A 23,044-nucleotide genomic window follows, 5' to 3' on the forward strand; every position below is an offset into this window, starting at 1 on the left:
GTATCGGGCTGCGAAAAGAGAAAAAACATTTACAGTAGTAGAGTGGTCAAATGATCTGTTGGGTAAAACATAAATTAATCCATAAATCACCTCTGTCTGGCACCATCATAACAACCAATAGTGCCAAGCTCTTACCTAGGGCTGCAGGAGCTTTGCTGAAGCTATGGTGGAATAACCACCTCTAGAAAAAAAACAAAAAATGCCCAAACCTCATTTGCCAAAAACTGGGCATAGGACTAGCAAAAGTGGAAGAGCAAAGGAATCTCGGCAGCTGCCATATTAGCAACGATTCTGCTTGACAGGTAAGTTTGTCACCTCTTTTTGATTTTCAATTGATTGCACAGCCCAAAAAAAAAAACCTTCAAACCAATCATATTTAATAAAGTAATACTCCATTACAAATAAGTCATGCTACCTTGGCTCAAGTCTGCTCGTTTACAGTGCACGTTATGTACAGTGCACATCTCATGCATGCCAGTGAAGGGTGCGGCTTTGTCAGAACCTTGCGATTATTGAAGTGAGGCTACATTCAAATTATGCTGGCATTTTCAAAACTGCAAACTCGCCATTTGATTTGACTTGCATCAAGCAATACTGAAATACAGTATACTGTTCTTTTATTGTCATTCACCTAAAAATCTTATGTTCATAATCCTAGGAATTTGACACTTGGTTAATCGAAACACATTAAAACTGTATAAGAAAAGTCAGTGGTGACGATTTCAACACTAACTGAATTATTGATAGGCTATGTTTTAAAAGTAAAAAAAAAAAAAAACACACCATCTCTATTGTCACAGCAACCAAATGTCTTCTTTCAATGCATAGACAACTAAGGTTTGTTATATTTTTCTGCAGGCCTTGCACCTCGTGAGGTGCATTTTTGATTTGAAGCTCAAACTGCTACTACAGTCTAATGCCGGCTGTGTGAGTCTATCTTTTGGAGAAGGAAACAAAACAGTAAAGATGTATGATCCTAAATAACTCCAATGTGGAGTGGATATGGTATCAGTTAAATAGCCAGTTGCCTGCAGACAAATACACACTTAAGTAGTTTTTACCTATAATGGTCCAGTATTGAGCTGTGAGGGAAATTGTGGCCCCTGTTTTACATCAATAGTGAGCACTATCTGTTTAGGTCTCACTCTCCTGCCTTGCATCCTCACATTGAAGCCTGCATTCAAAGGTTCATCTGGCTTTGTGATCTCTCGCCATGGCATGTTAAAGAATACCAGCCACAAAATCAATGGACATATTTTTAAAACGCAACAAATCATTCTTCTTATGAACAGGACATCATTTTTAAAAAAGGAAAAGGAATACACAACACTTTCCAATTTTAATTTCAAAGACCTCATACGGCAATAAAAATATCACGTGTCTTTCTATTGCTCGTATACTTATAGTAATTAAGAGTCTCATCCTCCAAATCAGAAGTCTTGTGAAATCCAACATGTAGACTGACCTGTGACAGGCAGCAATGTCCGAAAGGACACCTGGACTGACTAACAAAGATTCCAGAGTAGACATTGCACAGTGCAGGCCCACTGAAAGCAATTTTCAAAGGCCTTTGACTTCAACCACAAAACGTGCCGTATTAACGACAAACAAAATGTGTCTTAGTCGTTTAACATTTGCGATCGTCTGCCGCCATTATTTTCCGAGCAGATCGGGGAGAGTAAAATTACTCGTGGCATATCACAGGATCAACTGCTAGGTTCAAGATCACAGCGTAGTGATCGGTGAAATAAAAACAATATGGGGCACATGTCATTGCATCTGTGGGACCACGAGGTACACAACACTGTTTTATTTTTGCTTACTCGGTCGCGTGTCAGGAGTGCAGCACCCGCATGTGACGTGGTAGAGGTTAAGTCTGTTCTCGACGTCGTCTGGCTGACTCGGACAGACTGGGACCACATAGGTCGATTAAATATGCAGACGGGAAATAAGCGATGCTCAGCTCTGTCAAAAACTAACTTCACTGTTTGCATCAACTATTCAGTTTGTTGTCTCAGTATCGTGAATTGTGATTGACAGAAGTTAGGTTTACATTTCGCAGGAAAATTTTGCCCTGATGAGCTTTGCTTTCATTTCATTGTTGATGGTTCTGACAATATGATGCAGACAAATCATTGAGTAGCACTCAGAGATAGAAGAGAAAATTTAAAATCACATGATGAAATGTGCATGTAGCGCTTCTCCCAGACTTATTGCTACAATCGTATGCCATACAAGCCGACATGTTCACCATACAGACAGAAAATAATGGGAAAAAGCTGCAGAGAAATCAATGTATTCAAGTTAGGCGTGCTTAGAGCATGGCAACGTAAGATGGCCGCCAGTGCCTTCTGCACTGTTATTCCATTCATATATATGTCCGTGTCTCGCAAGACAAAAAGCAAATCTTGCTTGCCTTTAGCTGTTTATTTCTGTTTTATTTATTTGTGTTTACAATTAATTAAGTAGTCGGAACTTTTTATTACACTAAAACTTCCTATTCAAAACACTACCCATACAGTTAAAGGTTTTATGAAGGTGAAAGCCGGAAGGAATGACTTTCTTTTCAATGTTTGTATTGATAATAATTTATTTGAAATTTGAACATAACAGAGGTCGGCCAAAGTCCCAGATTTGACATATTTTCAAACATCAAAGGTTTTACTCAATACAGCATAAAGGTTTTGGCTTGTGAACAAAAAAGATGAAGAGCCAAAATATCACAAGGCACATTTTCTTTCACATCTCCAAAACTCACTTTTCAGGAAGCCAAACGGCATGTTTTTTCAGCCATTAACATTGCATCATCAAAGAGAGAAAGCAATTTTCAACACTTTGGATTGCTCAGTAATTTGTAAAAGTAACAGATCCATGCGGAGACTGACTAATAGTATGGATGTGTGAAAAAAAAATTGAAATTTACCAAATTTGAACATGGGAGATTTGCGCCTGATTGTGACAATTCTGTTAAATTGTCTGCGGTATCTGGCTTCACCTTGGTGATCTTATCAACATACAGCAGGCATCTTTTTATAAAGTATTGCACGCTTTGCTGTACTGTACTGTATAGTGTCTTGTCACGAATGATCCGGTTCTTTGAAGTGAACAACGGGAGCCGGCTCTTAATTGTCATCCAATTTGTTTGAGTTTTTTCTCTTTTTTTTTTCTTGTTAAAGCTGCGTGTGACTGGTCAAGAAATGTGACAGCATCTGTCATCAAATTGGTTAAAATAAATTGAGCGGCAAAAAAAAATCTGAAAAATGTGGACACATTTTCAAGTTAATAGATAGTTTCAGGGCAGAGTGCAGACTTAGCAAAATTACAAATTCATATTGGGCAGGCTCCACGAACAACCTGCATAAAATAAGATAAGCTTTATTATCCCCACAATGGGGAAATGTGTAGCATTATGCATATGCGTAATGTTAACCAATTGATTCAAAGGAAAAAAAGACAAGGGAGGCAACCTGCTGTTATTGCATGTGTGAGTGTTTCTACTGCAGCTGTTGCTGCACTACAACAGTTCAACAACCATACACGAAAGTATTACACTTCTTGGGGCTTTTTTGTTTGCATTTTACAGAATGTTTTGTAGCACTGAGTATGTGAATTAATAAAGCAATGTAAATGCTGTAATAAATATTCTAAATAATGCATTTTTTTAAATTAGTCATTCGTTTTACACATATTTTGGCATTAAATTAACTGAAGCAACAAAAACTTGAGGAGCCACTTCAGAGCCAGGCTGTTTTTAGGGAGCCGAACGAAGAAGAGTCGAAACTCCCATCAAAAGTACTGTGAGGAGGAGCCCAGGAGCAAAGACGATACGTTCGTCTTACTGCAACTAAAAATGTCTTTTAAATCTTAAGCACGTCAATGCCTTTGGAAATTCAGGTTTGAACTCTTTGAAGCACCTTTTAATGACTTCGGAGACAGTAAAGATGTCGAGAGAGGACAAACAAATATTGGCACAGAGACGCCTTTGTGCACTCCAGACAGACATTCTCCAGACAGTGAGTAATGCAGTATGACTCAGATCCCATGCAGATTGTAGGAAGATCATTTTCAGTGCAGCAGAAAGGCCAACAACGTAATCAGACATCTCTGGTCATCAATGGGCTCCATTCAAGGTCAGGTGGGCTTAACTATTGATTGCATACCTGTCAACCCCGGGCTGTGCTGAATCTTACAAAAGATGTAATTTGCCCGTACATTGCTGTATATAATCTTACACAGTATCTATATATAATCTTCCACAGTATTTATCGCTCAGCGGGAGAGGTGGGCGAAACGGAATGGGCATTTCTATGTTGAATCTTACACAGTGTTTATTGCTCAACGGGAGCGTAGGGGTGAGGGGGCTTTGCTCGTGAAAGTCGGCTGAAGATTGCAGTCGGAATCGCTAACAGACACTCCGGATTAGAGCCGAAATGGGCAAGACGAGATTGGTCTAACAAAAAACTATTCCTTTTTTTTTTTTTCCCCCGTACAAAAATTGTTATACGGCGTACACAATTTGAAATGATCAAAAAACTTATAAAATACGGCGAAAACGTACTAGTTGACAGGTATGTGATTGCCAACATTGCTGTTGATTTTCTGACCACGTTCATAGTGTAATCTGTTGGAAGGAACAACCACATTCCAGATTTAAGGAAATGGCAGGGGATTCAAACCAACTCAACAAGTAAGTCTAATTATAATTTTTTTTTTTTTTTTTCCATTTAAAGAAAAATAAATATACTAAACCAAAGGTTTTTTGGCTAGGAAATATTATTAATAATGTATTTATACTTGGAAAAAAATCCAGTTTAAAATGTGTTTATTTTATTTCCTTTGGAAATTTGGGAGGAACAACTTGTCAGTTATTATGGACATGGATCGCTCAGGCCTGGAACATAAGGATATTCTCGAAAATGGTATGAGGAGTTACGCCTCTGGTCAAAAGAAGTCCTTCTAGTTCCATGGTAAGAGAATGTCAATGGATTAATTTCACCCATTCCTCCTTTTATGGCTTTCAAAAGCATGTGTGAAGGATTGTCGCTTATACTGAAGCAGCAGTGTTGGATCAGGAAGAAAAAGAATCAAATGCAGTCATACAGAGCTTTATTAAATATTCCCCTAGAGAAATTACTCGTAACTGTCTGAATTCACATCTGGACATTGCACTTCTTGGTTACCATTTGTGGCAGCAAGCATTTGTACAGTATTAGATGTGGCTTAGAGCTGACTTCGAAAATATTAAATTGGCACAGAGTTACAATTGATATGGCAAGATACACTAAGAGAATTGATCATAAGTCAAAAACTAGAAATGCTGGGCTGGCTTGCAGTGTGTGTTTAGATTGTCTCAGTTACAAGGCTTTAGCTAATGATTCATTCAAATATCCTACTTCGTGTATGATGCTAAACACATTACTGCAACCACATAGATGGAGAGAATATCAGTAACCATGTCATTTTCATTTAAACCAACTGATCAGTTCATAAAAAAACATAACCACATTATTTGTTGACTCAGCTGTGTCATCATGTCTGAAACGTACTTGGTCCATGTTCAGACTGCCCACAAATAACAGTCATTTTAAAGTGGATAAATGTGCTTTTTTTTTAAAGTAACTGATCACTTTCTCCCATGTCCACCTGCATATAAGACACTGTCAAGCAACCACATCAAATAAAAGCATTCCACTGTACATTAATATGATCACCTTCTCACCGTACTGTTGCTGTCTTAGATCTGTGTTCCCCAATCTTTACTGAGCCATTTCACATTATTAAATCCTAATGCCCCCCCCCCAAAAAAAAAGTGTCTCAAAAAGTATGAATAATGAAATGATGGAGATCTCCTCTCAATTTCCTCACAAATGGACTTATGCCACGGTAACTTGCTTAGGAATCAGACTTTAGATGAAGTGCATAAAAACATGACCCGTTATCAACAATAAACTTCAGTTAAGGGAGTTGATGAGAACATAATGCAGGCTCATAATGTTTAGATATGTACAGTAATTGTCAAATACAGAGGTACCTGTCCGAGGTATCTGCAATTGGACTTACTTTATTTGACAGTGGAAAACTATGCTCGATAACAAATGATGGATAATTCGTTCCCCTTCTTTGTTTTTGTTTGTTTTGCTTTATCTGTTTTGCTTCTGAATGCCATGAACTATTGTTTAAAAATGCTTTTAGGTGTTGTCTTTGCTTGTGTGAAGCACATTGGGTTGCCTTAAGTATGAAATGTACTATAAAAATAAACCTGCCTAGCGATGCCTTTAGAATGAGAACTAAAACAGCATTCACTTAACACAAGGCTCTAAATAAGCGGTTTTCGCACCACAGTTTACGAGTTAAAATTTCCATTTAGCTTCTCATCAAAACATATTGAATGGTTAAAGTGCGAATCACAGATTTTTAAGTTTTTCTAATAACTGAGTTCATGGTTTAATAAAAGCATTTGCTTCAGGTTCCTCGGAAAGCCTGCAAAAAAAAATCCTCCTCATAATTAGAAAGTTGCTCGTAAATGAAGTCTTTCATTAGCCAAACTGTCTAAATAAATTGGGACTTGAAAAAGAAAATAGAGTGAAGAGAATTTATGGTTCCAACTCTTTACAGATCATATAAGAATATAATCAAGTTTTTGGATCGGGAAGTGATGGTACTGTATAGCAAACAGTTGTCTACAATCTAATTACAGCTTGAACATTAGGCTAATGCTTTATTGTCATCCAGGTATTCGATGAGAATAAACCTCACTCACCTCCTCTGGGCAACCACCAGAAGATCGATCACTGCTTCCTTCCTTTTAAAAAGCTTTGCTCCATTTTAATGAGACATGCCAAGGTTCAGTGAAGGAGACTACTGAACTACCTGTTTGCATATCACATGTTACAATAGTAATGTTAATTAATAAAAGAAATAATAAATTATGATTAAAAAGAAAGAACATAATTGCAAAAACTTTTTGGACGATACTTTTTGTGTCTGGTGGAAATGAATTATAAATGAATCACATTAATTATAAAAACACATAAATATTTCAGCCACTGCATACATTTTCTGCAAATGTTTCCAGATGTTGATGGGAAAAATAAATGTTTTTTTTTTTTCCTGCAACATATTTTTAGTCCACAAAATTACAATGTCAATAAACGAGCCAAGCAATCCTTAAGATGTCCACCTGACGGAAGGAAGTGCCAACTCAAGGGCTTTTATCATCACAGCTCCAGGTGCTGGATTTGTGATTGGTGGGTCACTATTATAAACAGCAGTTGGTTGCTTTGTCTCAACGCCCAAGGACCCCACCTCGTCATCGTAGTAATGAAAACCATACTCAGCATTGGTCTATCAGTTGAGAACTGAGCATTTTCATGAAATGGGACTGCCCCATCAAAACAGGTTGAGTTTGGCAAGGCTTAAAAAAAAATAAATAAATAAAAAACGATGTAAAGAATGTCTCATCTGGAACAGATCGAGACTTAACATTGCACCTGATACTTAAGTGTATGATCCGGTGATGTACAGTCATGCAGACATCAAGAATGTTTTGGGAAAAGAAAACAAAAACTGCTGGGATGACATCACATCAACCATCATCTCCAAAGTATCTTATAAGGCAGGAAACAATGCCTCCTCAAAATTCACTGCAATTGCTGTTTCAAGTGAAGTCATCAGCATATTTTTAAATTCACTGTCATTTCCTTCATCTACCATAACAGCACTTTATCTGCTTTGCTGCTTGACAGGTGCAAAACAACAGGTAGCGATAGAATCGAAATTTACAGTCTGCATAGCAGGAAGGCTTCATCCAATTACAGGGCAGGGAGAGCAGGCAATGGGAGAGATATTGTTGCATTTCAGGAAAATGCGATACATAAAAATGCATGTCCAGTCAATGTATTCCACGGTTTACTAAATGCCACTATTGCATTCTTGGATGTTGACTTAGTCTCAGTTTGTTTCAGCACGATATATCCACGTTGACACAACTCCTCAGGGCACCACTTTTCAACTCAATATGGCAATGGAGTCCGTACTTAGTACTTCAAATCTAAACAGAAATACAGTATGTTCAAGTTAATCAATTGCTAATAATGAACTACTTTTATTCTCACAGGTATTGTCAAATGCCCATCCCTAATTTCTCTACATTATTACATGAGGTGATGCGGCACAATTGACTGCAAAAATCCAAATTAGTGCTGCATTAAAACATTTTAATTTACAAAAATAATGCACAGTTTTAATTTTCGGAGTAACACATCCTACCTCACCTCATATTTATTATTGAGGTGTAGAAATGGGCAACATCACACTGTGAAGTAACATTTCCGTTGCTTTATTTAGCAACATGAGAGGCGGAACATCAAACCGAGCATTACTATCCAAATAATTTAAGGTCTCTTACATTTAACAAGCTTAAGAACTGGCTTGCAATACATTGTGGAGGTGTTGTGGCACCTCCGAGCGAAACTCCAGATTTATCCGAAATGAAAGGATCATCAATATAAGCGTCAATCTTTTCCCTTCTTCCTTAACATAGAACTGTTAAGGCCTAGACAGACCAAAACGACGTTGGCCAACAGTGACAGACGTTTACCGTCGGCCGGCTGTTGGCACATCACGCTGGAAAAACACACCGACAGACAGCGAAGCTTACCATTAAAGTACCTTCTGCGCATGCATAAGATGTAATACCCTTCCATACCATCGGCGGCGGTTGTCACTATTTACCATTGTTAGAAAAATCCAAGCAGAAAGATGTTGGCCGGGGGCGGATTATAAAAATGTAAACAATGCATTCAGCTATATTCTTCGCTCACGATGAACTCCCACACGAAGTAAACTATCACGTTCTTGACACGGTATTGTGAAATACTTACATTGTCAACCCTAGCTCTTGAACTTATAAGAAGATTAAGGCAGCGAAGGCGTGCTCACTGTTTATCCGCATTTGTCACTTCCCGTTGGTGCTCCGAGCGCTGATTTGCTAGCTAACAGCCAATCAGAGTGACCAAATGTCACGACTGGCGACGCCGATTCAACAGGCTTAAATGCAACCCCAGACGCTTACTGACGGGTTATGACACTGCGACGATGGTCACTACACCAATCAGACGGCGCATTCAGAAGCCACGACGCTTCACGACCTCTGACGTCGGTTTGGTCTAGCTAGGCCTTTACATGCATTCTTTAGAAATTCTTCAAAGACAAATTCAGGGAAAATGTTTCACACTGTCTAATTCATGGGACTTTTCAATCGTTTGCACGGAAAGGTGTTGTGTGTCAAAAGCTATAGTTGAGTTGTCTCCCACTGAAGTAGTTTAATAGAAAAGTCACAGGATACTAGCCTAGAACACAGTTCAAATTGATTACACACTTCATGAGGACTGCAGACTTTGATAAAGGATTGATTCATTTTGCAGAGGGCTTGAAATAATAATCCTTCGCTAAACCTTCATGGCCTTTAGGCTGAAACTTAATAATGTTATCAGAGATATGAGACTGCTGTTTGACTCCAGGCCTAGTGCAGCTTTTCTTCACCATCCTGCAGAATAGTTTTTTGTTACTGCTTCATGATGTCTTCTTTGTTTTTGTGGGGGATTGTCTTGGAAGCCATTCAGGAATGTGCCCTTGGGTTTGTCTTAAAAGTCATCAACGCATTCACACAACCAGTTGAATGTCTGCAATGGTTCTACGGTCCATAACTGTAAGAATTAAGGAGTGATTAAGGTACTGTAGTTGGGAGGTCCGACCAGGACAAACCAAGAGAGGATAGCATTTACATGCTTCACTGGGTGCAACCATGCTAATTTATGAAATTCTGGGTTGAGGGCACATAACAGAGACCGTGATATAAACAAACTAAAATGGTTTTAAAGTGCCTCTGGGGCTCATAAAAACTAAATAGAATCTGGGCTATGTGTGAATTATTTAAAAACCGGAGGGCAACCGCCTTACAGAGTGTCCAATCTTGTCCAAAAAGAGAAGCAATGTGAGAAACTTACAGAGTTGGTAACATGTTAGGAGAAGTATATTCAGGAATCTATACTCAAGCTCTTCTAATATTATTTGAAAAACACAGATGTTGACGTGTAATTGCATTGAATTTACACTTCTTCAAAAGGCCGTTCTGCTTCTGGATCAAGGGTGCATAAATAGTGCTGATGTTGATTGAAGCCCTTTGTGATTTTATGCTATGTACAGAATTTGACATCTGCTTAAGTGCACAGTACCAGAGCTGTGCTTGTTTGGCAGCTGAACAAAGAAAGGCACACATCATTAAAAAAAAATCAAAATCTGAATAAGCAAACAATTATTTGACACTGAGTTAGTGGAAACCAGCTGAATAAAAAACAATCCCAGCATTTTGTTATGGTAAAAGTAATCGAAAGCAGTTGTTCAGAGCGATAGAGCTGTTGTGTATTACAAAGTAATAAGGGCTAGCAAATACCCGTTTAGACTGCTCCATTCAGTAGTTGGAGCTAAGACTACATGTCCTTGAGCGACTACCGGGAAAACTAATGATCAATTATTTGATTCAATGTTATTCATTTAAAATAGTATTTAATGAGATGGCAGGCTCACTGTCTGAATGTTCTGAACTTGAAGCTTGAGTGTATGCGCAAATATAAAGCCACCTTGAATCTGGAGTTGTCACATAGCAGCTGGCTTTGCAAATGCAGCCCCATTTCATGTGATTCTTCATTTCACCGCAAAAGGTGCCTCTGCTGGTTGCATCAGAGTAGTGCAAATGCAATTTGCCTGGGTTACTTCAAGACACATTAATCAACAATCAATTCTACACAATCAAGGCAATTCATGAATTTTTCTCACTTAATTCATTATCATGCTGATCCCTAATCAGGGCTTTGCCATAGTATTGAAATATTTTTTTTCTATAAATTAAAAAAAAAAAAAAAAAAAAAAAGACTAGCTGACCCATAAATGCCATAATTTAATTTGGTCTGTATTAGATAGGAGTCAGGCTTTTCACACCCATCAGACCAAGATGTTAATATTTCACAGCCACAAAAGCTCATTACAGTTGATAACTGACAGCATCACTTAATCACGACACGACAAAGGCTTTGACCATCCCTAACAGCGCTCCAATTGAATTAACGACATTCATTTAGCCCCAGAGTGGGCCTTTAACCTTATCCTGCCAATTCATCTTCTTAGGGATTGACTGAGGTAAAACATGAGTACAGAGAAAAGGCAAGAAAATGAGAGGAGGAATCCCCACAGGAAAGAAAAAGAAATGAAGCAAAGAGGAAAACAATTTTAAAACAGCTTGATCGAAACATTCTCACCTTGTGGGGGCATGGTGCCAAACAAAGATTATCCCAGAGCAAATCACTATCAACTTTGCATCACCTGGTCTAATGGCACTTTAATGCCACACTCCATCAAAACCCTACTGGAACATGTGTGAACGCCACAAAAGAGAGGGCCCAATCTCTTAGTCCTCATTAATAGAACAACCCATAGGCTTAATGTCTGATCAGAGACCTCAGACTGAGAGTTAGAGGACATCATTCACCTTTAAAAGCCTTGCTTGCTTCAGATTATGCCTACTCAATATTACTGTAAAATAGTGGCAGGCAGTGTATTTTGTACCTTGGCATTCAGTGGGAATTTACTAGACTTAATCTACCTCTTAATACCGCCACTATCAGGTCATAATTATAGACGAAATCATTAAAATCCAAAAACCTAATATAACAGCACACAATTGTGCCATGTGCAGTATACAATCTGCAGCAGTTCATAATCTATATGGATTTAATAACATGACAAAAACACTGAATCACGTATAGAGGAACCTCAATTTACAGGGGAAATCAACCCAAACATATTTTTTTCAAGAATATGTTCCCAGCAGGCCCACTAGTTGAACAAGGCATTCTGATTAATATTGCGTTTGTGGAATATGAGTTAAGCAGCAAAATCCACCCCTTTTTAGCTATCTCAGGGGGTGGCCATTTTGTCACTTCTGTCGACTGAAAATGACATCACAACTGCTGGGGGCTTAGGTAACGACCATTTACGGCTCAGCGTCAGAAAACAAGTCAGCCGTGAATGGTCGTTACCTGTGCCATGAGCAGTTATGATGTCATTTTCAGTCGACAGAAGTGACAAAATGGCCGCCCACAGAAATGGCTAAAAACGGGTGCATTAACTCTTATTCCACAAACGCAATATTTATCAGAATGTCTTGTTTCAACTAGTGGGCTTGCATAGCACATATTCTTGAAAAAAAATGTTTGGGTTGACTGACTATTTAACGTTTTAAATTAAATTGAAGTACTTTTTGGTTTGAATGTTTATCCAATATAATGGCGTGCAGCTGTTGGAATGATTGGATTCCATAGATAAGAACTTGACCCCTTAAAAAACACTCTACCACAAATAGCATGTTCGAGAGACTGTACATGTGCTCGCTCCTTTAAACAACAGCCATATATATGAATAGGTAGATATGACAGGCTCCTTTTGAGCTGCGTGCCTATGCCGATGCTAAGCTAATGTCCATGCTTTCCATTCTTTTTCTTTGATGGGACTGTCGCCGAGCCAACAATGGCTGCCACGTAGGCGTGTGATATGAAATGATACAAAAAAATATTTGAATGAATTGCTATCACGTGTCATCTGAATATAATTGCAGTGTAATACTCTGCCGTATCATGAATGCTAAGCAAGTACAGTATTAGGAATTTTGATGTGATTTGTTGGTGGAAACTGAAGATGTTTTGTAAAACTGATTGCTGTGAACCGTGAGTCAGCTCAGTAATCAGTCTCACTAATTAAAGTACAGTATATGCAGTTATATGGAACAGGGTCTCCTCAAACTAGAGCAACATGTCCACTGGGTGCAACTCTCTCAACAACAACAAACAACACAAACTTTCTACAATGTGCAACTTCTGAAAAAAAATCATGAACAAGGGACATACACACTTTATCTGTTTGTGCACACGGCACCCTAAAACTTACAATGTACCTTTTATGATTAAGTGAATTTATGAAATTAGTCTGCAGCACATATTTCATTATATAAGATGTCACCTTGTATGCTGCAAACACACATTTCTTCAATTTGGGAACAGCAATCAAACTACTGCTTATTTTGCAAAGCTTTATTGGGTCATCAGCAGAGAGACAGAGGGAAATGAAGAGCTCTACTCGGGGTATTACATTTTTATGCAGCAGCAGGGGATACAGAAGACAAATTTGAAACATGTGCAAGTCTGGAGCATCTAAAAATATAACCTGAGTTCAGAAAGGCCATCTTAACTCCAGTTCAGATGACACAAAGCCAGCCCACATCAGCTGAATACACAGTTATGTGCTCCTTTCATTCCCTTCCTTCGGCCTTGCTGGTCATTTACGGTGGCTTCTTATGCAAGTTGGTCCAGTCTTGCGCTGCTTCCCTACACATCCAATTAGAATTGCTCCGCTTTGTTTGATCTGTCACTGCTGCTTTACACACTTCTAATTTTCCTTGTGGGTTATATTTCAAAGTAGAAGACAACTATTAAGGGAGTGTGTAACTTTCATTGATGACAAGAGCAACTCCAGTCTGAGCTTGCCATTACAAACCTCATTTCCTGTGTCATGCAAACATTCAGGGCATGGGAATATGAGAGAGCATTCAGCTATTAAAAGTCAGAATTACAGCCGTAACATCATGGACTGGGAAGAGCTCCCAAAAATGTTAGCTGTCTTACAGACTACCTAATGTTTTGAGGAAAATATGCCTCAAATGTCGCACAAAAACCGAGGTGCGAAGTGTTTTTTTGCAAAATGTCAGCACACTGCCCAGACTTCAGAAGCTCTTGCATGAATCAACATTATAGTGGTTATTATTTCTGCATGTGTTTGTTTTATAATTTTACTTCAAAAAATGCCTGTACTGTTAATAAAGATTTTATGAGGGCCACAGCTTGATCCTAGAACAGATTATTTAATAAATGTCCTTACTTCCCATGGGAAAATTTGTTTTGAAACCTGAACAAATCAACAGTTGACCAGCATCCTGGTTTCACTGTATGTGTGTTTTTTTATTTACAATATTTATCCAGAATACGCAGAGATTAACACCTGCAAGCCACTGTTAATGAGATGAAAGAGACTGTATTCTCAAGCATATCCATAAATGGGAATCAACCTTGGTGCAAAGTAGGCCATATGGCTAAACAATAGTAATTACTGAGTCATTTTTCAAAATTCAAACAATAAAACAGAGAGGGTTATACACCACTCGCAAAAAGGTTGGGATATTTGGCTTTTGGGTGAAATTTCAGGATGAGCCTAAAATGCATTCAAACCTTTACAGGTGAACTTAATGTGAACCTTCTGGGGCTTTTGAATGCACATGTCCAACTGTTAAATATTTCAGTACTTTTTGCACAATTTGCTGCCGTCAAGCCCCTTCTAAAAAAGAGAACGGTGGATGACTCCCTGTTAGTAAATTATAGACTCATCTCAAACCTTCCCTTCTTATCAAAGATTGTTGAGAAAGTGTTTTTTAATCAACTCAGCAAACTCTTGAACTCAAACGGACTTTTTGATAAATTCCAATTAGAATTCCGACCTCATCACAGTACAAAAACAGCTCTTATCAAAGCATTAAATGACATAAGATTGAACACTGATGCAGGGAAGGTGTCGGTGCTAGTCTTATTGGATCTCAGAGCAGCATTTGATACAATTGATCATAACATACTGTTGAACAGGTTGGAAACTTGACTGGGATTAAATGGAACAGTCCTAAAATGGTTTCGGTCTTACTTAGAGGAAAGGAGTTACTTTGTGACTATTGGAAGTTTTGAATCAGATCGGATGGCCTTGACATGTGGGGTTCGTCAAGGGTCAGCCCTTGGGCCCCTTCTGTTCAGTCTGTATATGTTACCTTTTGGTCAAATGCTTCAGAACACCAATGTTGGCTATTACAGTTATGCAGATGACACACAGCTATATATATAAGTGTGCCCAAATGACACCAGTTCAATCAGCGTATTGTGTCACTGTCTAGAGAAAATTAACAACTGGATGAACCAAACTTTCCTTCAGTTAAACCAAAACAAAACAGGGGTAATTGTTTTCGGCAATAAAGAAAAGAGGATTGCTGTTATAAAACACCTGGAGTCACTGGAGTCAAATGGAAGCAACCCATATCGGATTTGAAAACATCGGAATTGAGCCACTCAGACTGTTATAAAAAAATATATATATAAATAAATAAATAAAGTAAATCTGGAAACGGAAACAGTTCCAACTGGCTATGTTAAAATAAAGGCCTTTTAATTCTGAAGCACTGTGAGTGCCTCAGTTTCCAGTTTTTTTTTTAAGTCCTGCGATGATCCATCCACTGAAGAGCGCCAAAAAGATATTTTTGGAGAAAACTCAAAACATCAGAGAAGCACTCCTGTATGCTTTGATTGCTTGACCACAAAGAAAATCTGATTTGGGTCGCCTTTGCCTGTAGTCTGAACTTAGCCTAATATCAGCTCATGCCTACTGCCAATGTCAGTCCACAGCAGTGAATCACCTGTGAGCCTATTAATTAGTCCAATCACTGGTAAACAGACCTGTGTTATCATTGTTGCACAATATTCTTCCAGAGCTGAATTGAAACTATGCACACTGTCAATGCCAGGGAGAGGAGTAATTTAGCTGTGCTTGGACAAACCACAGCCAATAAGCAGCACAAAGTGCTACTACCACTGGTGGGACAAAGAGGAGGTCAACATAAATGTAAGGCTTCTAAGAGGCCATGATAGCAAAATGATGAGGACTACTTCGCCTCAAAGCTGTCTGTAGCTGCACCAGAAGAGAAAATTACAGGGAAGACATCAGAAACTGAGAAGTGAAGTCCAAGATGTTAAGCAAAGAGATATGGACTGTGAAAATGTGTGAACAGAGTGGCAGCCTTATAGACTTTGACTAAGATTTGTGTTGCTACATTAAATAGACATGTCTATGTATCTAGATGTCTAGCGTCTAGACATGACTTTTTGAGAAACTAGAAAAAGTGACTCTGATCTTAGGCCTTCTATGCCCCCCGTAAAAATGATGTCCGAAATATATCTTTTTTGGGAGGAGAGGCGGAAGGGGGTGTACCTTGCTTTATTAAACCCATCTATCACTCAAGTCTCCTGAATCAATGGGTTGCGGAGGAAAGCAGCGTCAGCACAGAGGTATGGAAGGATAATACAGTAACAGCCACTGTGCAAGTTAGTGCAGGGACAAGCATCAAATCAGGAATACAACTGCCCATCCGTCACACAAAGTGCATGCCTGACGACAAAGGTTTATTATGTGCAAAGTGTCACATCGTTGAAACTATTGAAAAATTAAGTGTGGAAAGAGTCTGCTGCAGTAAGTAAATAAATGCAGTCAGGTAATTAATCTGACTGTATATGCAATTAGCATTCAAATATGCTAGGTCATCCCGCATAGGACTCATCTAGCAGATCCCAGGTTGAAGTGCTTCAAACCAAGCCCATCTGGAGACTATCCTCCTTGGGATTAGTCTCCCATGGTTGAGAGGGGCGGAACACATTCTGCAGTTCCACAGCTGCCACATCCTCAGCCCAGCCGACCAGGTGCTTGTTAAATAAGCCTCAGCCTCGGGAGTCAAAAGGATATGGAAGCAGTCTGGTGCTGCAGAGGGAGACGAGAGAGAGTGCAGGGAGAGACGAAAGTTGGTGAGCAAAGTGAGAGTGGGAGGGGATAATTGGGCATCTGGTAAACTACATGTCTGTGGTGAGAGATGAGAGCGTTGCAATGCAAACAAACATCAAAGGCAGGTTTAATTGAGTTGATCCCATTTGTAAGCGTTGCACCTGCTGCCTCTTAATAGAAAACTACTGAAAATTTAGGCAGATTTGTGTCTTGTCTTGATTGGGTGGTGGACAATCCATTGTGTCTCGATCATTACCCTCCATATAACTGGCAAACGTACTGTACCTAGCCCTCTGGAAATCTGTATTGTTTGGTGACAAATAGTAAGGTTAGTCCCTCGTAGGCATTTGAGTGTTTTCCCTTTAGATTTCTTGGAGGGGACTGAAATTGTGTTGAAGAAAGTTGGTGAAGCAGTTGGCTTGGGAGGCCTCTGAAGTCACAGGTGGGTCGCCATTTTACGGTCACCTGAAGACTGGTGGGGTGTTTAGTTTGGCAGAGTGTGTTAGGCAGACAGGAGGACAGGAGGTGACAGGTAATTTCCTACCTAAGCCTGGCTCCTACCGCAGATTGTATTTGTGCTTGCACATTAAGGACTACAGTCCCCTTTTTGTTTCACTTCAATGCATTTTTCCTCATATTTTTGAGAATGCAGAGTGAAAGTTGTAGCTGGCTATTAGTGTGTACTGAATGGGTGGCAACAATAGGGAAATGCCAGTGTTATGAGGGTAATAGCTCAATATAACATATTAAAAGAAAAACATATGAACTACCGCTAGTTCATTTTTGGAACAGTGAACTTGTTTCAATTTTTTTAATTATGAACTGAACTAGTTCATTTTAAAATTTGTGAACTCAACTTTGAACCAATTTGCGTAGAAAATAAAATTCTCCATCACTAATAGCTGGTTATTTTCATGTGTTATTGACACTAAAGGCCTTTGGATTTATTTCTGAGAAATCTGCCAATAATTTGTATCCAACAATATATGATCCTTTCAATCTCTTGTTGTATTTCAAATTACCTTCCTGTTTAGCAGTGGCAAAATCTTGCATAGGTTTTCACAAGTCTTAAGTACTCACCACAAATTGCATCTAATATGGAGTTGCTATACCTTAAATGTATTGTATCATTGGCAGTGTATCAAAAATGCATATCGCATCAACCTCAGTTGTGACGATGTGCATCCTAGTAGCGAGGTGACTGAATTGAACTTGTATTTACCAATCTGCATTTTGAACTTCAGTAAAGATTGGCTAGCTAGCTTTGAGCAGCCAATTTAGTGTACCTATTTAACTTTGGACTTCCACTACTTCTGCTGTTTTGTCCAGTTGTCTCCAATACAATTCCAATAAAGTGTATTTCCCTTCATATAAGCAATAAAGAGGAGGAGGAACTTAGATTTGTTCCCTGACTTCAGTTCCCTCAAACACTGTGTTGAAGAAACCAATACAAATGTGTTAAATAGGTTTCACTGGAACTTCAGTCAAAAAACATTCAATATTTTTGGGTTAGGGTGGAGCAAACACGGCCCGGTCTAATCAGTAAGACGACTATCGCAGCTGCATCATCTATCAAGCCTAACAAGAAAGCTCAAGGGCACACATCCCAATAGAAGCACACGCAAACTGTCTGGGGAGGCTTGACAGTGTTTACTGAAGGGTCAACACCACAAAAGGCGAGCTCACAGAAAGGTCAACTGCACACATTACTCTTGTTACACTCATAAAAACATCAATCACCATCGCTAATTCAAATATATTGCTGGCAAGTCAGCCAATTATGCAAGCTTAATTATACATAATGGCAGTGAAAGCTTAAAGTCAAGACACATCAGAAAATGAATACTGAACCAATTCAGACAGAAACATGACAAACTACAACGTGTTTCACACTGGCTTTGTATAACCGCTTGGTAAGTATCTAAACAAACAAGCCACAGTTTCACATTAAACATGCAGTGGTGTTAAAACATGCTAAAAGAAGGCCCAGTGAGCCACTAAAATAAACATTTTGAGAAGTCTGACAAAAGCTCTAATTTCTGAATTTTAAAGACTTCTCTTGGCTGGGAAAGTCATGGGGAGGCATAATGCTCATGCATAAATCATGCAATCATCATCAATGCATATTCAGAGAGGTGGTATCACTCTGCTTCTCTATGGGAGATAAGAAGGAGCTTGTGGCAAAAACCAAATGATTAACGGTACATCTTTTTTTTTTTTTTGGGCGGGGGGCGCATTTACAGCACTCACAAAACAACTTAAAACGAAACCATGACATCACAACCTTGCAACTGTAGCACGGATGTCTAACGTTTCCATTGCACCCTGGTTTTCAATAATTGGTTTCCCACTCTTAAATATGACTCAGCCTGTTTAATACACCATCTCCATTGGAAAGTGTTAGATAAGTGAGAGGAAGGAGGGAATAAACACCGGAAGATAAATGATCTACCAAGCTCAAGCTAAAAGCATGTGCCTACGCTAAAATGAGTGGGCAGAGATTAGTAATTCTTAGATTTTGTGCATAACTTTATTCGACTGTATTGACTCCCCATATCCCCATGACAACATGAGATCAATGCATTACTTCAGCATAGATGCTGTATTTTCAGATGATAAATTGCAAGTTCAACCAAGCAAACATCCTTCTCTGGTGAGACGTATCAAGTGTTTCAAGTTGTCACTTTGATTGGCTGCTTGGCACAAGGATCTTTGAGCCAGTTTAAATGAGCTCTCCATTCATTTCTCAAGAGATGTGAATTTGTCATTGTGTTATTACATACAAACTCATATGTCAGCATATGACTGCTGTTAGAGGAGATTGAACACAATCCATTGCAGGACGCTGGTTGCCTTCAGATTTGTATTTGGAAGTGTTTTTTTGCTTTTTTTAACTCATGTTCTTGTGTTCTACATTTATGTTAACATTGAACCTATGAAAAGAAAGATTAGACTATCTTCTTTCATGAGAAAAAAAAAAGTTTATACCTTTCTCCGTTCTTTAGTAATCAACAGTAGACCATAGACAAGTTTCACCAACTGTCCCTTTTCTGAATACAAAACGGAGAAAATTAGATTTTTTTGTGAAAAGCTTCATCCCAAACTGAACCTTGACTTTGACACCAATATTTTTTGGCTTTTCTGACAACTCAAACATCTAAACAACATTACAACAACATAAACAACACTGACAAAATGGTTTTGATGGCAAAATAATTTATTTGCAAGTATTAATACAGTATTTACAATTCTCAAATTTGACCAAACTGTATGAACTTCAAATTATATGCAAGTATGTACATATGTGTGTGCATGTCGGCTCGCACGCGTGTGGGTGTGTGTGAGTGCGTGCTTCTGTATTTGTTAACATTAATTAGAACTATTTACAATTTTTACATTTGGAAAAAAAAGTACTTTTGAGTTTGAACTATATAAAAGTGTGTGTGACTCATCCACAATATGTTGGAGTATCTTGTCTGTGAAACATAGCTGCCAACAGTCAACAGGACAGCCAGAGTCCAACTCTACAGCAACTCTTTTGGCTTCCAGCAAGCTTGATGCCAGCTAATGAATTAGAGAAAAAATAAACAATTACCACGAACTATTATTTTTTTGATTCGAGCAGTACAGTTTGGCCGTGATCACGTTCGAGCACTCTCGCGGCACTGCCCGTTCAGCGTTACATATTTTTTTCCAGATCTACACATTGGTGCACGATCTATACACACATTAGTACTGGCAACAAATGTTTAGTATAGCAGAATAATGGCATGGATGTGACTGGAGGACGAGGTGTTTTGATAGCGAGCAGTTAGGAACGTACCTTCGCTACTGTCGGGGAGGAGTCTCAATGCGGTTCTTTTGGTAAATGTGTCTCGTTGGTATGGTGGCGCTTCCGACTTGCCTTTTGAGAACCGTGACTCGTCCACAGACGTCATCTTTCCTTTTTCTCTTTGATTGCTGTCATCAAAGATGACAATATCTTTGGCTTCCGTTTAGCTCCGTACATACTTTGCTCCAGCATCAGCCATCTGTAATTCTCCGTTCTACAGTAAGTCCTCCCCCGTTTTAGGCCCCCATGCCCCCACCTTTTTCCTCCTTTCCTGTTTTCACGTGGGTTGATGACTCATCCACCGTGGTGGTGCCACCCAATGGTGGGGGAAAAAAAAGCTTCCTCATGCCGTATCCCCTTGAAAACTTCAGAGAAGATGGCCCGGACGTTGGTCCACCTGCCCCACTAAAAAAAGGGTTTGACGAATTAATTCGACAAAGGACGTGGGCGTGGCTATTTTGTTTGACGAATTAATTCGTCCAAGGCAGTGAATGAGTCAATGTGTCAATAGTAATCTGTCAGCAAAATAAATTAAATATAAGCTAGTCCTTCTCTTGAAATAAGAGTCACAAAGAAGCCACAATGAGCCAAAGAACAAGCAAACCTCACATTCCAAGGTAATTTTTTCATGCTTCCTGGACGGAGATCTCGTGCGATATGATGTCCCGTGTGACGTCATGCATGACTGTTGTTCAAACGTCAAAGTTTTGTAAAACTTTTGGATGGTCAAATTACGACTACAACCTTTGTTTAAGCGTGCACAATATATTTGAATTTCCAAAAACTTAATGCTACAGGTCACTTGACAGATAGATTGACAGATTGAAAGACAGACTGCCAGACAGTTTATAACCAATTATTGGACAACAACTGAGTAAAAAGATTTAAAAAGCCACGCTCATTGAGGTCACATATATTTTCTCTATGAAAAATGTGACCCCCAACAGCGGCCCCCATCCCGAGTCAAACCACAGAAGGGATACGTTTCCCGGGGGTGTTTCCATCTGGACACGCGACTGATGGCGTAACGGCTATCAATTGCTCAAGTGCCACTGCATATAGCCAAGGCAGAGTAATATTTAACCCGAGTCTGGATATGACCCGACTTAAATCTGAAAATCTGGAGACTGACCACAACACTAAAGAGCAAAGCCTGTTGGCATGGCAGCAAGATTATGCACGTGGCTGACGTGATGCCACAGACTGTCACAGGCTGTTAGGTCAGTTCATTAACCTTTTGATTTCAGCCCAGATCTGACCAGATGTGCAACAGCAGACTCCCCGCAAATTAGCACCATATGCTCAAAAAGCAAACCTAAACTGTTCATGTAATTTTTGAAAACATTTTTTTCATTCACCACATAATGTTTGTTTTACATAGAGTAAGTTTGAGGAAACAGTTGCTAATCACTAAGGGGAAAAAAAGGTTATAACAGCAGTAACTATAGATCTGTTGTTATTAAATTCAAACTGACACTGCCAATAAAATGCCTACAATGAAACATCAAAGCTCACAAATTAAGTGCTGGTTATTCATCAGTTTTAGATTTTTATTGTGTGTGGTGTTTGCATGTTATCCTTGTGCTGGTTTGGGTTTTCTCAGGCTACTCCGGCTTCCGCCTCCATTGTATGCACTGCAACTGACTGGTGATCACTTCAGGGTGTAAACTGCCTTTTGCGCCAAATTCAGTTATGTAAAAACTCCAGTACACCCATGATCCTAAACAGGAGACGCTGTACAAAAATGTTGGGTGAATGATGTACTTTTAATCCAGTAAGCCTAAGTAGTGTAAGACGGAAAGGCTCCAAGTTTAACTAACCAAGTCATAACCACTGTTGCAGTCAACGGAAAACCTGACAGGTCTGAGCAATCAATTGTATTGCCGTAAGTCAGGTCAATTGCCCTGAATATTGTGAGTGAACTGACAGACGTCCCGAGTCCAAAAAATCAGGCTAGAAATTAACTTCACTTGCAGAGTGTATTTGCTATCTTAATTTAAAAAAGTATTCAAATGAGACAGAACCCTCAAACTATGGTTGATGCCACTGTAATGTTGTTAATTAAACTGTCAATCAGATAGCAACATCACTATAGCAAAAATGAAAAGCACCCAATGCGGGCAGTTACTGTGAAAATACAAACGGTGAAACTTCAGTAACCTTGTCTCCCTTCTGAGAACTCCTGGCCAAGTTTGATGACATTGTGGCTTATGAGATGGCCAGGAAGTTGAGCACCACTCCCATTGCCCACTTATAACCTGTTTCACTTCCTACTGTGTATCCAACTTGCCCTGGACAGCCAGAGAGGAAAATGTCCACATGAAGTGAAGCTGGGATGAGATGAGGTTAGCTGTTGCGAGGCTGAGGAGATCATAAATGTAAATTCCTTCCTCCATGGCAAACAGATGCAAGGATTGGGCAGATCTCATTCCAGCCATATACCTCAAAGACATGCTGGGGTTTCTCATTTTAAGGCTCATCCAGTTTTTTTTTTGCACATTCAACATTCTGTGATTATAG

General features: G+C 39.1%; 1 long non-coding RNA gene across 8 annotated transcripts in view; it reads right to left on the reverse strand.

Annotated features, from left to right (window-relative positions):
* Window positions 1-23,044, reverse strand: part of LOC147151595 (uncharacterized) — a 195,197-nt gene that overhangs the window by 131,947 nt on the left and 40,206 nt on the right. The window lies entirely within an intron of this gene.

The sequence above is a fragment of the Filicampus tigris genome, chromosome 2 (genome assembly GCF_054856515.1).
Source record: "Filicampus tigris isolate MCC_2025a chromosome 2, RoL_Ftig_1.0, whole genome shotgun sequence".
Classification (NCBI taxonomy): domain Eukaryota; kingdom Metazoa; phylum Chordata; class Actinopteri; order Syngnathiformes; family Syngnathidae; genus Filicampus; species Filicampus tigris.